The sequence below is a fragment of the Moschus berezovskii genome, chromosome 22 (assembly GCF_049115385.1).
Source record: "Moschus berezovskii isolate FMDL1 chromosome 22, NW_MosBer_1.0, whole genome shotgun sequence".
Classification (NCBI taxonomy): Eukaryota; Metazoa; Chordata; class Mammalia; order Artiodactyla; family Moschidae; genus Moschus; species Moschus berezovskii.
In genome coordinates this window covers 61,039,924-61,054,349 of record NC_142481.1, presented here as the reverse complement: position 1 = coordinate 61,054,349, position 14,426 = coordinate 61,039,924, and positions in this window count along the sequence as shown.

Genomic DNA, 14,426 nt, shown 5'->3' with positions numbered 1-14,426 from the left:
TTGCTTTTTCTCTGCAATTAATTGAACCTTCTACAATATCAGTATTTGAGTATATAGTTGACCTATGTTTAAACTGTATTGCAATTCCACTTGTTTAAAATATAATTTCCTTTTTTTCAGAATTGGAATTGCTCTGAGAGGCAGGGTCCGAGTTTATAAAAGTTATGCATACACAGATAGGCCTTGTGAGGTCCATCCTGTAGTGATACAGATGCCTTAATAGGGTTAAGCTGTTGTGTTTGTGTTTCTGTGTTGTTTTGGGATGTGTACAAGTCAGTCAGATCTTTTCCTCCTTAGGCCCAGGGAGAGCATTTCGGGCCTGTATGGACTGAATTGTTCCCCTGCTCCCATTCATATATGGATGCCCTCACCCCCAATGAGACTGTGTTTGGAGACATGGTCCATAAGCGGGTAATTAAAGTTAAAGTGGGGTCCTATATGATAGGACTAATGTCCTTATAAAAAGAAGAGACTCTAGAGTTCTCTCTCGTCCTGTGCTCACAGAGGAGAGACCAGATGAAAACATAGCAAGAATGAGGCTTTCTAACAGTCAGGAAGAGAGATCTCACTGGAAACCGAATTTACCAGCGCTTTGATCATGGGCTTCTAGCCTCCAGAATTGTGGAAAATAAATTTCCTTTGTTTAAGCCATCCAGTCTCTGGTATTTTATTATAGAAGTCCTGGCAGATTAATACAAGACCGCTTCATGAGTCTGCATTTCATACTGGGAAGTCCTTGAGGCAAATTAAACTCGGGACATGAAGCATTGTCCATTTTATACTTGAAAGCAAATATTGTTGGCTGTTGTATAAAAAATTAACATGAAAAAAGAGGGAAAGAATGGAATTGGCAAGTTAGCTGAGAGACTACTGTGCTGGTCCACAAGAGAGAGACAGTGACAGTCTTTAAGATTTGACCACTTAAAGCAAAAATGATAGCTCTAAATTGTGCTACTGCTGCTGCTAAGTCGCTTCAGTCGTGTCCAACTCTGTGCGACCCCATAGATGGCAGTCCACCACGCTTCGCCGTCCCTGGGATTCTCCAGGCAAGAACAATGCAGTCGGTTGCCATTTCCTTCTCCAATGCATGAAAGTGAAAAGTGAAAGTGAAGTTGCTCAGTTGTGTCCGACTCTTCGTGACCCCATGGACTGCAGCCTACCAGGCTCCTCCGTCCATGGGATTTTCCAGGCAAGAGTACTGGAGTGGGGTGCCATTGCCTTCTCCCCTAAATTGTGCAGTTTATAGCATATTCTACTTGTGCAGTTTATGTAACATATGAAGATAGAATATGTATCACAACAATAGCCAGAGAGGGGGGATTGAAGGTAGTAGGCTTGTATTGTTGAAAATTGATGCATTTCATATAAAATGGTACATTATTAAGTTGATTGTGATCATTTTGTCATAATGTTACCTCTAAGATAACATGAAAAAGATGAAAGATATATAGCCAAAAAGCCAATAGAGGAACTTATATGAAATACTAAAGGTTTTTTCATTAACTCAAAATGGGGCAGAGAAGAAGGTATAGAGAAAAGAAAAACAGAGGAGACAATTGGAAATCAAGCAGAAAAATGGTAAACCAAAAGTCAAGCTATACCTAAAATTACATGCAATGTAAGTTGAATGAATATGCCAGTTAAATGACAGAGATTGCCAGGCAGGAGGAAAAAGAGAGGTAAGATCCAATTAACTCCTACCTACAGAAACATACTTTGATTATAAAAGCCAATAAAGAGTGACAGCAAAAGGATGGGAGAAGATGTGCCATGCAGACAATAAACATGAGGAAGATGCGATGACTACACTAATATTAGACAAGATAGACCTCAAAACAGGAATATAGTTCAAGAAGGACGTTATATCATGAAAAAAATGCCAACTCATCACAAAGACATAACAATTATTAATATATATGTGCCTAATAACGGAACTTCAAAGTACACGAAGCAAAAGCAGACAAAATTAAAGGAAAAATAGAAATCACGTGATCATAGTTGGAGATATTCACATGTCATCTCAATAATTAATACAACAATTAGGCCAAAAAAATCAATAGAATGGATGACATGAGCAGCACTACAACCTCCTTGATCTAATTGATATTTAATAAAACACAATGTTCCATAACTGGAATACACATTCTTTTCAAGTGGCACGGAACTTTCAAGGCATATGATATACTGAGCTGTAAAACAAATCTCAGGGAATGTAAATTGGTATCACTATTCAGTTCAGTTTAGTTCAGTCGCTCAGTCGTGTCCGACTCTCCGCGACCCCATGAATCACAGCACTCCAGGCCTCCCTGTCCATCACCAAATCCTGGAGTTCACTATTTGGAAGTGTCTATTAAGGCTAAACTTATATCTACCCCATGGACCTGTATACACCTTCATAGTTTTATACCACAGAGAACTGAATTCACCAAAAGACAAGTACAAGATTATCCACAGCAATGTTATTCAAAATATCCCAGTTTGGGACTTCCAATGGTTAAGAATTCTGCTAATGCAGGAGACATGACTTTGATCCCTAGTTCAGGAAGATCCCACATGCCACGGGGCAATTTAAGCCCGTGTTCCACAATTACTGAGCCTGTGCTCTAGAGCCCAAGAGCCATAACCACTGAACCTGCACATCCAGAGCCAGCGCTCCACAGCAAGAGAGGCCACCACGATGAGAAGCATGCGCATTGCAGTGAAGAGTAGCCCCCCATGCTCGGCAACTAGAGAAAGCCCGCGTGCATCAACAAAGACCCGGTGCAGCCAAAAATAAATACATAACATTTTAAAAATCCCTATTTTAAAAAGCAGCTAAATGCTCATGCACAGGAGAATGGTGACACTGTGGTATATTCATAATAAAGGACACAACCCAGAAAGAAAAATAAACTTTTGCTTCATGGGACAATATTGATGAATCTGTACAGATGTAATGAAAAACTCAAGAATCCAGTTGTAAATCTAGTCATAATGCATGATTTCATTTGCATGAAATTCAAGAGCAGGCAAAACTAATCCACAGTTTTAGAAGGCAGAGAAGAGTTGGAGTTGCTGTTACTTCTTGGTGTGGGAAACATTGCCTGGGAAGGTGCATATGGATCATTCTAAAGGCTGACAATGTATGCCTTATACAGGTGGGAGTTAAACCCACGTTAAAACAACTGACTGGCCTGGTTCAACAAGCGCAGCCTTCACCCAGCAAAATCAACTGTATAAACGGTATGAGTCATAAAGACCTTGGTTTTCCAGTCAGCATTCCTAGGAGCTCCCAGATGATCCCCCAAAATAGAATTGGTAGGTTGTCTCCACCCTTCTCCCAGTGCACCGTTTCCAAGTTGGATGACTTGAACTTTGTGCTCCTCTGGAAAGAAGCTTTCAAACAAGTGGTCGTTGTACCAACTATATAAAGAGATTTTCTTGAGCAGATTACTGATTGAATCAGTCCCACAACGAAGACCCTTTGGTTGACTTAAAAATACAATTTGTTTAGAATGCTTTAGAAGCACTTACCACAAACTGATATACTGATTATATTAACTGGATTCTTGAGTTTTTCATTACATCTGTGATTAACCTCTGAAGTTTGGCTCGTTGAAATCACTGTGAATTTGTGAAAAAAATGTTTGTTTTTGGAAGCATTTCCTACTTTTCATACCATTTCCGTCCATTAGCTGCCTCTTTCTGACTTTCCTCCCTGTTATTGCAGTAGGAAGCATCTCTTTATACCAACCCAGACATGCTTGGGCAGCCCTGCCTAAGAACTTTTGATAGGAAGAAATTATACATTGTGATTTTTCCAGGGTGCCATAGCTTTAGGGGCATCAAGTAAGTCTCATATACATGGACCTGTGTTAGAATAGCATGTGCTAGCATAAGAAATGTTCAGTTTAAACAGTGGTTTTGGGACTTCCTTTGGTGATACAGTGGTTAGGCTTCCCAGGTGGCTCAGTGGTAAAGAATATGTCTGCCAATGCAGGAGACGTAGGTTCAGTCCCTTGGTTGGGAAGATCCCCTGGAGGAGGAAATGGCAACCCACACTAGTATTCTTGCCTGGACAATCCCACGGACAGAGGAGCCTGGTGGACTACAGTCCATGGGGTTGCAAAGAGTTGGTGACACCTGAGCAGCTAGTCCATGGGGTCACAAAGAGTCGGACATGACTGAGTGACTGAACTAAACTGAACTGAGCAGCTGAGCGTGCACAGTGGATAAGAGTCTGCTTGCCAGTGCATGGGAGGTAGGTTTGATCACTCGTCCAGGAAAGTTTTACATGCTGAGAAGCAGCTCAGCCCATGTGCCACAACTCCCGAGTCTGTGTGCTGCAACTACTGAGGCTCACATGCCTGAGAGCCAGCAAGCTGCAGTTACTGAAGCCCACATGCCTTGAACCTGTGCTCCGCAGCAGGAGAAGCCAACGCAACAAGAAGCCCACGCACCACAACCAAGACTAGCCCTGCTTTCCACAACCAGAGAAAGCCTGCGAGCAGCGATGAAAGGCCCAACACAACTAAAAGTGAACGAAATAATAAAAAACTAAGTAAACAGTGGTTTTGGAATTCAGCAGCTGTGCAGTGTTAGCCAAGTTTCTAAAATTCTCTGAGCTTCAGTTTCCTCGTCTGTAAAATTCAGTTAATAGCAGTGCCTCATAGGATTATTCTGAGATTGAACATCTGGGCTCCCCTGGTGGGGAAGCTGTAAAGAATCTGCCCGCAGTGAGAGAGACCTGGGTTTGATCCCTGGGTTGGGAAGATTTGCTGGAGAAGGGAATGGCTGCCCACTCTAGTATTCTGGCCTGGAGAATTCCATGGAGTATACAGTTGCAAAGAGTTGGACACAACTGAGCAAATTTCACTTTCATTTTGGGATTCCCTGGTAGCTCAGCTGGTAAACAATCTGCCTGCAGTGCAGGACACCCCAGTTCAATTCCTGGGTCAGGAAGATCCCCTGGAGAAGGGATAGGCTACTCACTCCAGTATTCTTGGGCTTCCCTAGTGGTTTAGCTGGTAAAAAGTCAGCCCGTGATGCGGGAGACCTGGGTTTGATCCCTGGGTTGGGAAGATCCCCTGGAGAAGGGAAAGTCTACTGACTCCAGTATTCTGGCCTGGAAAACTTCATGAACTGTATAGTCCATATATGGGGTCCCAAAGAGTTAGCCACGACTGAGAAATTTTACATAGGATTATTCTGAGATTAAACATCTACAGTGGTGTCTGGCATATTGTAAGGGCTCAATAAACAATGTATTATTTCATGATGATGCTGATAATAATGCTGCTGCTTCTGCTGACATTAGATTTACTGGAATACTGACCTCTTCCCTCCATAAATATAGGCAAAAACATCAGTATACAGTTATGCACAATTAAATGAGTTCTTTTACTCCTTAGTTTCTGGATAATTGGGCTTATCAATTCTTCACAAAGCACTTTGGATTCTGGAGCTAAAACTCTAAAGAAGTCTAATGACTAAATAAAATTTAAATACTATTAGTACTTTATGTAATTATCACAGAGTGCCAGAGGGATATTTGAAAAATAAATAAATTGAGTTGGTTATTTTGTTCTCTTTAAGATTTCTACCAAGATGTTAACAGACAGAAAACTAGTAGAAATACTATATGAAATTTGTTTTAATTTTTTCAAATCCCATGTCGCTTCGCAAAGGAGGATGTGACTATTAAGAGAGTTTCAGTGTAGTTCATTAACTTTTAGAATAAGAGCTTTATGAATTACTTAATTACACTCAACCTTGACATTGCTCTTGACATTCTGTGTGATCACTGTAGAACAGTTCATGTGTGGTATGTGAACCCTATAGTTTAATCTGACAGTCATTCTTAATGTCTGGGGAATTTAGAAACTGTTGTACAAATAATTGTCATGGAAATGCAAAGCGTTTTTCTCTTCTTAAATAACAATATTGCACTTACACAGTATATATTGAGAATGAGCTGTGAAGAGAGTACAGGAAACTACTGTCAAATAATGAAATGATTATAGTTGTTATTAACTTTTCATTATTATTAATATCATCAGTGAGAGAAGACGAGATGACAAAGAGAAAATGCTGTGGAATACTTAGGTCTCTTTGAAAGAAGCAAGAATTTGATTCAAGTGAAACAAAGACTATGGTTTTTTATTATTTAATTTGTGCATGTGAAGAGTTGACTCACTGGAAAAGACTCTGATGCTGGAAAGGTTGGGGGCAGGAGAAGGGGACGACAGAGCATGAGATGGCTGGATGGCATCACCAACTCGATGGACATGAGTTTGAATGAACTCTGGGAGTTGGTGATAGACAGGGAGGCCTGACGTGCTGTGATTCATGGGGTCGCAAAGAGTCTGACACGACTGAGCGACTGAACGGAACTGAACTGAACTGAATTTGTGCAGGAAACTGTGTTCTGCATATATTCTGTGACGTAATGCTTCGATGCTCCTGTGAGGAGGTACTTGATGAAAAGCACCATATTTTTTTCATCAAGTATTTATTGACTACTTATCATGTGCCAGACATTGTTCAGGACATTGGGAATTCAGCAATGGCTTAAGATGTGTTTTCTGCTTTCTGCAGTCTGATAGAGAGTGGGGATCATCAACCCATACATGGAAAAAACATAATTTGTAATGAGTAGGGAGAGTAAGTATAAACAAAAAGTATCAGTGTTGATTTCTAAGCATAACTGAATTGTAGATAGGCATTCTTAAAGCAGTCACTGTATAGCTTTGGAATTGGAAGATTTCCCAGGATTTAAGGAGTGTAGGGCAGGAATGCCCTAGACCTCATTTACTAACAGAGATATGGTGTCTGGAAAAGGTGTTGTGCTGCAGCAAGCAGAGTGCACTGCCAAGCTCGGAGAGGGATCCGGAAGGTGCTGGCCTGTCCTGCACGTCTGACTCCTGTTTCCTCATAGTCCCCATGCAGGGTCCACCCAGTGCATGCAGACAATGCCTCGAGGTTGTGTTTCTGGTGTTAAGACTTGCTGAGTTGTCCCTGAAAGAGGGCAGGTGCAGGAGACTCAGTTATCTGCAGTGATGGCCGCCGGATGGGGCAGATCTTCTCAGAAAGAGCTGCTGATGTCTGCTCCCTGTGGCCTCTGGTCCTTGGCATGGGCCTCCTCATTGTTTAAATCTGCACAGAGCTCCGGAGCATCTGGCCTGGGGGCTGAAGGACAGTACTTTCCCCTGCCTAGAGGGGCTATCTGTGTCCTAATGGCTCCAGGGAGTCTTTCTGTCTTTGGATAACTTCCCAAAAGACTTAGGCCTGAATGCTGTACAGACCATGAAGTCAGAATAGCGGGGGCTGTGGCCTGGATACCAGTATGTCTTAAAATCTTTTCAAGTGCTTCTAAGATGTGGCTGTATTAGATTGCAGATGACTAATATGACTCAGGATGAGCACACTCACTAGTTCAAAGAGGTGATTGATTTTGAGGGGAAACCAGTGGAGACCTAACATGAGGCATTAACACAGAAAAAAAGAATTAAACTTTCAAGAGAATTAGATGAATCAGAACAGCAACAAAAGAACTACTTTGTGAAAGAAAAAATTCTGGATTTCACAGTCCGGTTAAAGACAAAAGGGAAGCCTTATACACTGTTGATGGGAATGTAAATTGGTATTGCCACTATGGAAAACAGTATGGAGGTTTCTCAAAAAACTAAAACTACCATATGACCCAGCAATTCCACTTTTGCCTATATATATCCAAAAAGTACAAAAACATTAATTTGAAAAGATCCATGCACCCCAATATTCATAGCAACTTTATTTACAGTTGCCAAGATATGGAAACAACCTAAGTGTTCATCAACAAATGAGCAGGTAAAGAAGATGTGTCTGGAAAAGGCGTTGTGCTGCGGCAAGCAGAGTGCACTGCCAAGCTCGGAGAGGGATCCGGAAGGCGCTGGCCTGTCCTGCACGTCTGACTCCTGTCTCCTCACAGCCCCCGTGCACTACGCAGCCATAAAAAGGATGAAATTTTGCTATTTGCAGCAACATGGATGAACTTGGGAGGGCATTATGCTAAGTGAGATAAGTCAGACAAAGACAAATACTGTATGATACAACTTACATGTGGAATTTTAAAACATGTGATAAACTAGTAAATACAATGAATGAGTAGACTTACAGCAAACCCATGGGGAGAAGGAAGCAGAGAGGGGGCAATATTGAGGTGGAGAATTAAGAGGTACAGACTATTATGTATAAAATAAGCTACAAGATATATTGTGCACCATGAAGAATATAGCCAATATTTTATTGAATATAACCTTTAAAAACTGTGAATCACTATATTGTACATTTGGTAATACATATGATATTATATATCAACTATACTTCAATAAGAATGTGCAGTTTTGGTGTATTTGAAAGTATTTTTTTCCACTTTCCCCTACATTTTCCCACTTACTATGGCTATCTAGGCCTCCAGTGCTGGAACCAGTACTTCGGTTTAAATAGGCATGCAACACAAACCGCCTTTCCATTGGCTTGCCCACATCGAGTTTTATATGCACACTCAAAGCAAGCTTTGATAAAGTACTTTGGCTTGTGTTCAAAACAAGGAAAGGAAATGTAGCATCAACGCTTTCTAACGAAAGTGTGATTTATTTCCACTGCTCTCTGCAGTTTGACTAATGTTAATAGACATTAGTATCTTAGTATTGTATTAAGATTATCATACTTTGTTTACAAAAGTATTATAAAACTCAAAATTTAAAAAATTGAAATATGATTAATTCACAATATTATTTTAATTTCAGATGTACTACTTCTCAGGTTAGGACCCACAAAACACAAATAACTTTTAAGATTGTGAGTTTTAATACTTATATTATACAAGACCTATTTCCAATGGATCTTACTTGGTGTTTTTTATTTTTCTATTTCTCCAGAGCAAGGAATTAGGTAAAATGAGTAAGTGACTGAGTGTATGATTTTGGTTCATCTGTTGTTGTCTTATTCTAAGTTAAATGTTTGAATTTTGTATCCTGTTTGTGTATTTTTTCTTATATATTTCCAAAGAGACAAGCTTTGTTCTATGAAAATCCTTGAATTTGTAACTTAAACCTTGAATTATGACAGATAAAATTATCTGAATTGCTATAATGCACTTATCACAAAGCTCCATTTTTCTGTGCAGCAGGATGGAGATGATACAAAATGATATTTATTATTTAAGAGATGATGTACCAAGCCAAAAAATATTTAAACCCATGCATATATTTTCAGGTGCTTAAATAAAAAAAAAACCCAACAAATACTAAGCTAAAGTGTTTAAAAGTCCTAGAAACAATTTATGATGAATATATTCAATGTCATAGACTTTATTCCTACTTTACATCACTAAAGTCCATGTAGCTTGATCTTAAATTTTGTGGAAAGGTTTGTAACCATTTAAGCTGTTCTTGTCTCATCTTGATCCTTCCCACGGAAAGGAAATTAGGTTGTTCAGTATCTTTATAAAATTGTCATACATTTATGTATTTTTATTTCAAAGCAATAGCAATGATAGTTTATAGTATGCTTTCATGTACACATAATCCTGAGAATTATTCTGATTTAATGACTTGATAAGAACATATATCTACCCAGTAACAGAGCTGGAAACTCTGAAGAACTGCCTTGGGATTTAGGATAAATAGTGTATATAATTTCATATTTTCACGAATAAAATAGATGAGCTGTCACAAGGGTTATTATGCACATATTCGTGTTATTTCTATCAGTCCCTTATTGCTTTGCTATCTTTCATACCCAACTCCAACTTCTTCTTCAGCTCAATTTCATTCTTCCTAGAAATATTGTTCATTTTTTGATCCAGTTGTCCTTTCATCATATTTGCCCGGCAAAATCCCATCCATGCTTTAATCTAATCGTTCATCTTATTTAAACCTAGGTTGCCCAACACTTCTGGCCACAGATATTAGTGTCTATCAATTCATAATCTCTATCCTTACCAAGGGCGAGGAACTGTATCATGGAAGTTCCATGGATGACATTTCTCTACTCCTTGACTGCTGTTTTCCACTCATAGATCTCTGTTTTTCAGAGTCTGATACTAGCATGACATAAATCTAGACATGTATTTTAATTTATATGTAAGATGTATCCTACCTGAATCTGAAGCTCTAATACTTTGGCCACATGATGTGAAGAGCTGACTCATTAGAAAAGACCCTGATTCTGGGAAAGATTGAAGGCAAGAGGAGAAGGGAATGATGGAGGCCTAGATAGTTGGATGGCATCACTGATTCAATGGACAGGAGTTTGAGCAAGCTCCGGGAGATGATGAAGGACAGGGAAGCCTGGTGTACTGCAGTCCTTGGGGTCTCAAAGAGTCAGACATGACTGAAAAATGGCAATGATATATCTTCAACATAATCTTGAAGCTAATAATTTGAAAAGTACAAACATTCTAAAAGGGTGCAAAATACAGATAAACCATTATATAAAACTTCTATCACTAAATAATATAGAACACACTTCAGCTTATCTCTAAATTGACAAATGAGATAGTTCCACAGACTATGTCCCCTGAACATTATTGCCTAGAAAAATATTCTAACATACCAGATGTTTCATTACTTGAGTGTATTTTTATAAAATGGAAATTCATTGATTGCCATCAGATGGAAATTGGAAAGAAAATCAACTATTTAAATTATCTCAATTTATTTTATTTGATAATGTAAGGATATATACTCATCAGTTTAAGTATAAATACATATGTATATATGTATGATTTTGCTAACTCACTCTGCAATACAATTTACTAAAATTTTTATATTTTTATAAATGTGTTTTTAATTTTCTTGAAAAAAATCTACCACTTGTATGCATGCCAAATTTTGTAAAGGTAGTGTAATTATTTCTACAAAAGTAAGAAAAATATGCATTTAGAAAATCATAATGACATCACCAAAAACCTACTACTGGAGCTCACTGATGAATTTGATAAAGTTCAGGATACAGAATCAATATGCAGAAATCTGTTGCATTTCTATACAGTAAAAATGAACTGTTATGAGGGAGAGAAATTAAGGAAATAATTCCATTTACCAATGCATCAAAAATAATAAGATACCTAGAAATAAACCTGCCTACAACTGGTAAAAGACCTGTACTAAGAAAACTATAAGACATTAATAAAAGAAATTGAAGATGACACAAACAGATATAAAGATATACCGTGTTCATGGATGGAAGAATTAATATTGTTAAAGTGATTGTATTATCCAAGGTAATTTACAGATTCAGTGCAGACCATATCAAAATACCAATGGCATTTTTCACAGAAATAGAAAAAATAATTAAAAAAATTTTAATAGTGTGGAAACATAAATGACTAAGAAAAGCTAAAACAATCTTGAGAAAAAAGAACAGAGCTGGGGGAGTCATGCTCCATGGCTTCAGACTATACTTCAAGGCTATATTAATCAAAACAGAATGGTACTGCCACAGAAACAGACATAAAGATCAGTGGAACAGGACAGAGTTGAAATAAAACATTCATTTATGGTCAGTGGTGAGAAGACAGTCTTCAATTAGCGGTTCTTGGAAAATTAGAGACCTGCATGTAAAAGGATGGAGCTAGAATATTTTCTAGCACTATACATCAAACAAACTCAAAATAGATTAAAGACTTAAATGTAAGACAAGAAGCCATAAAAATCCTAGAACAAAACAGGCAGAACACTCTGCAACCTAAATTGTAACAACATTTTTTTGGATCTATCTCAGAAGGCAAAGGGTAAAAAAGCGAAAATAAACAAATGAGACTTTAATTAAACTTTAAAGCTTTTTCACAGCAAAGGAAACCATCAAGAGGAAAAGACAGCCTATTAAATGGGAGACAATATTTGCAAATGATATGACCAGAAAGGGGTTAATGTTCAAAATATACAACGAGCTCATACAACTCAACATCAAGTTCAGTTCAGTTGCTCAGTCGTGTCCAACTCTTTGCGACCCCATGAACTGCAGCACGCCAGGCCTCCCTGTCCATCACCAACTCCCAGAGTCCACCCAAACCCCAGAGTCCACCCAAACCCACGTCCATTGTGTCGGTGAAGCCATCCAACCATCTCATCCTCTGTCGTCCCCTTCTCCTCCTGCCCTCAATCTTTCCCAGCCTCAGGGTCTTTTCCAATGAGTCAGCTCTTCGCATCTGGTTGCCCAAGTATTGGAGTTTCAGCTTCAACGTCAGTCCTTCCAATGAACACCCAGGACTGATCTCCTTTAGGATGGACTGGTTGGATCCAAAAACTCAATTAAAAGTGAGCAGAAGACCAGAAGAGACATTTTTCCAAAGAAGAATACAGATTGCCAACAGGCATATGAAAAGATGCTCAACACTGCTAATCATCAGAGAAATGCAAATCAAAATCACAGTATCACCGTATCCCTATTAGGATGGCTATCATCAAAAAGGCCACAACAAGCAAATGTTGGCAAGGATGTGGAGGAAAGGATGTGTAGAAAGGATGTGGAGGATGTGGAGGAAACCCCGGTACACTGTTGGTGGGGATGTAAATTGGTATAGCCCCTGTAGAAAACGATATGGAGATTTCTCAAAAAGCTAAAATCAGGTGGGAGCGGGGTTCAAGATGGGGAACACATGTACACCCAGGGAAGATTCATGTCAATGTATGGCAAAACCAATACAATAATGTAATTAGCTTCCAATTAAAATAAATAAATTAAAAAAAAAAGCATCAAAAAAAAAGCAAAAAAAAAAATATCTAAAATCAGAACTACCATATGATCTAGATATTTCACTCCTGGACATATACCCAAAGAAAACAAAGCTATTAATTCAAGAGATAAATGCACCCCAATTTTCATAGCATATTTTTTGCAATAGCCAGGGATGTGGAAATAACCTAAGTCTCCATCAGCAGATAAATGAATAGAGATTGGTGTGTGTGTGTGTGTGTGTGTGTGTATAAAATGGACTACTACTCAGCCACAAATATAATGAAATTTTGCCATTTCCAACAACATGGATGGACTTGGATGGTATTAGGCTAAGTAAAATAGGTCAGTCAGAAAAAATAAATACTGTATGATATCACTTGTAAGTGGAATCTAAAATATAAAGCAAACTAGTGAATGTAACAGTGCAGAAACAGACTCACAGATGGAGCAAACTAGTGGTTTTACCACTAGTTTGGAGAAGGAAATGGCAACCCACTCCAGTGTTCTTGCCTGGAGAATCCCAGGGACGGGGGAACCTGGGGGGCTGCCATCTATGGGGTTGCACAGAGTCAGACACGACTGAAGTGACTTAGCAGCAGAGGTTTTACCAGTGGGGAGAAGGAAGGAGAGAGGGGCAAGACAGAGGCAGGAAATTAAGAGGCACAAGCTGCTATGTATAAAATAAATAAGCTACAAGGATATATTGTATAACACAGGGAATATAATCAATATTTCATAATAACTATAAATGGGGTATAACCTATAAAAATTGTGAATCACTCTGTTGTACACTCGAAACTTATGTATCAACTATACCTTAATAAAAAATAAAAGGGGAAATACATATGAATTTCTTTTTAAAATATTATAAATATCCTTATGTCAACTGTAAGATGTCAAATGGCAGGTGACTGAAACTCTCGAGTAGATTTAAAGCATCACTGGTGCTTTGTGATGACAGAGGGGTAGGATGGGGGTTGGGAGGGAGGGGACATACGTATACTTATGACTGATTCACGTTGTATGGCAGAAACCAACACAGTATTGTAAAGCAATTATCTTCCAGTTAAAAAAAAAGCATCACTAATAATACCTTTACCTCTGTTCTTGATTTTTTCATAGTGATTTGAATTATATCCATTCATTTCAGTCTGAGAAACTCCATTTAGTATTTCTTGTAGGACAAGAATTGCCAGTTCTGCTGACAATGAACTCTCTGTTTTGTTTGTCAGGGAGTGTCTTAAGGCACAACATCAACACTCAGTAATCATTTTATTGTAATGCTACATAGCATTCACTTCTTGCTTGTGTGGAATCAGGTTAACCAGAAGTGAAAACTTACAATGTTCTCAAGTCTTTCCAGAGCTGGTGTGAACCCTGTATATGTGTATGGCCTTCTAGATTTCCAGGAATGTGTTGGAACTTTTCAACCTGTGACCCCCTTTGGACATTTCATTCCCCAAATTTTCCTTTTAAGCTTAATAATTAACCTATTGTTTGTCTGAATGTTACCCACTACCTCAGGCATCCATGCTATTAAATAGTTGGCTCTAACTGCACGGGCGCGGGAGGCCCAGAGGAGCTACTCCACGTTCAAGGTCAGGAGGGGCGGCCGTGAGGAGATACCTATTGTCCAAGGTAAGGAGTAGCAGCTGTGCTTTGCTGGAGCAGCCGTGAAGAGATACCCCATGACCACGGTAAGAAAAACCCAAATAAGACAG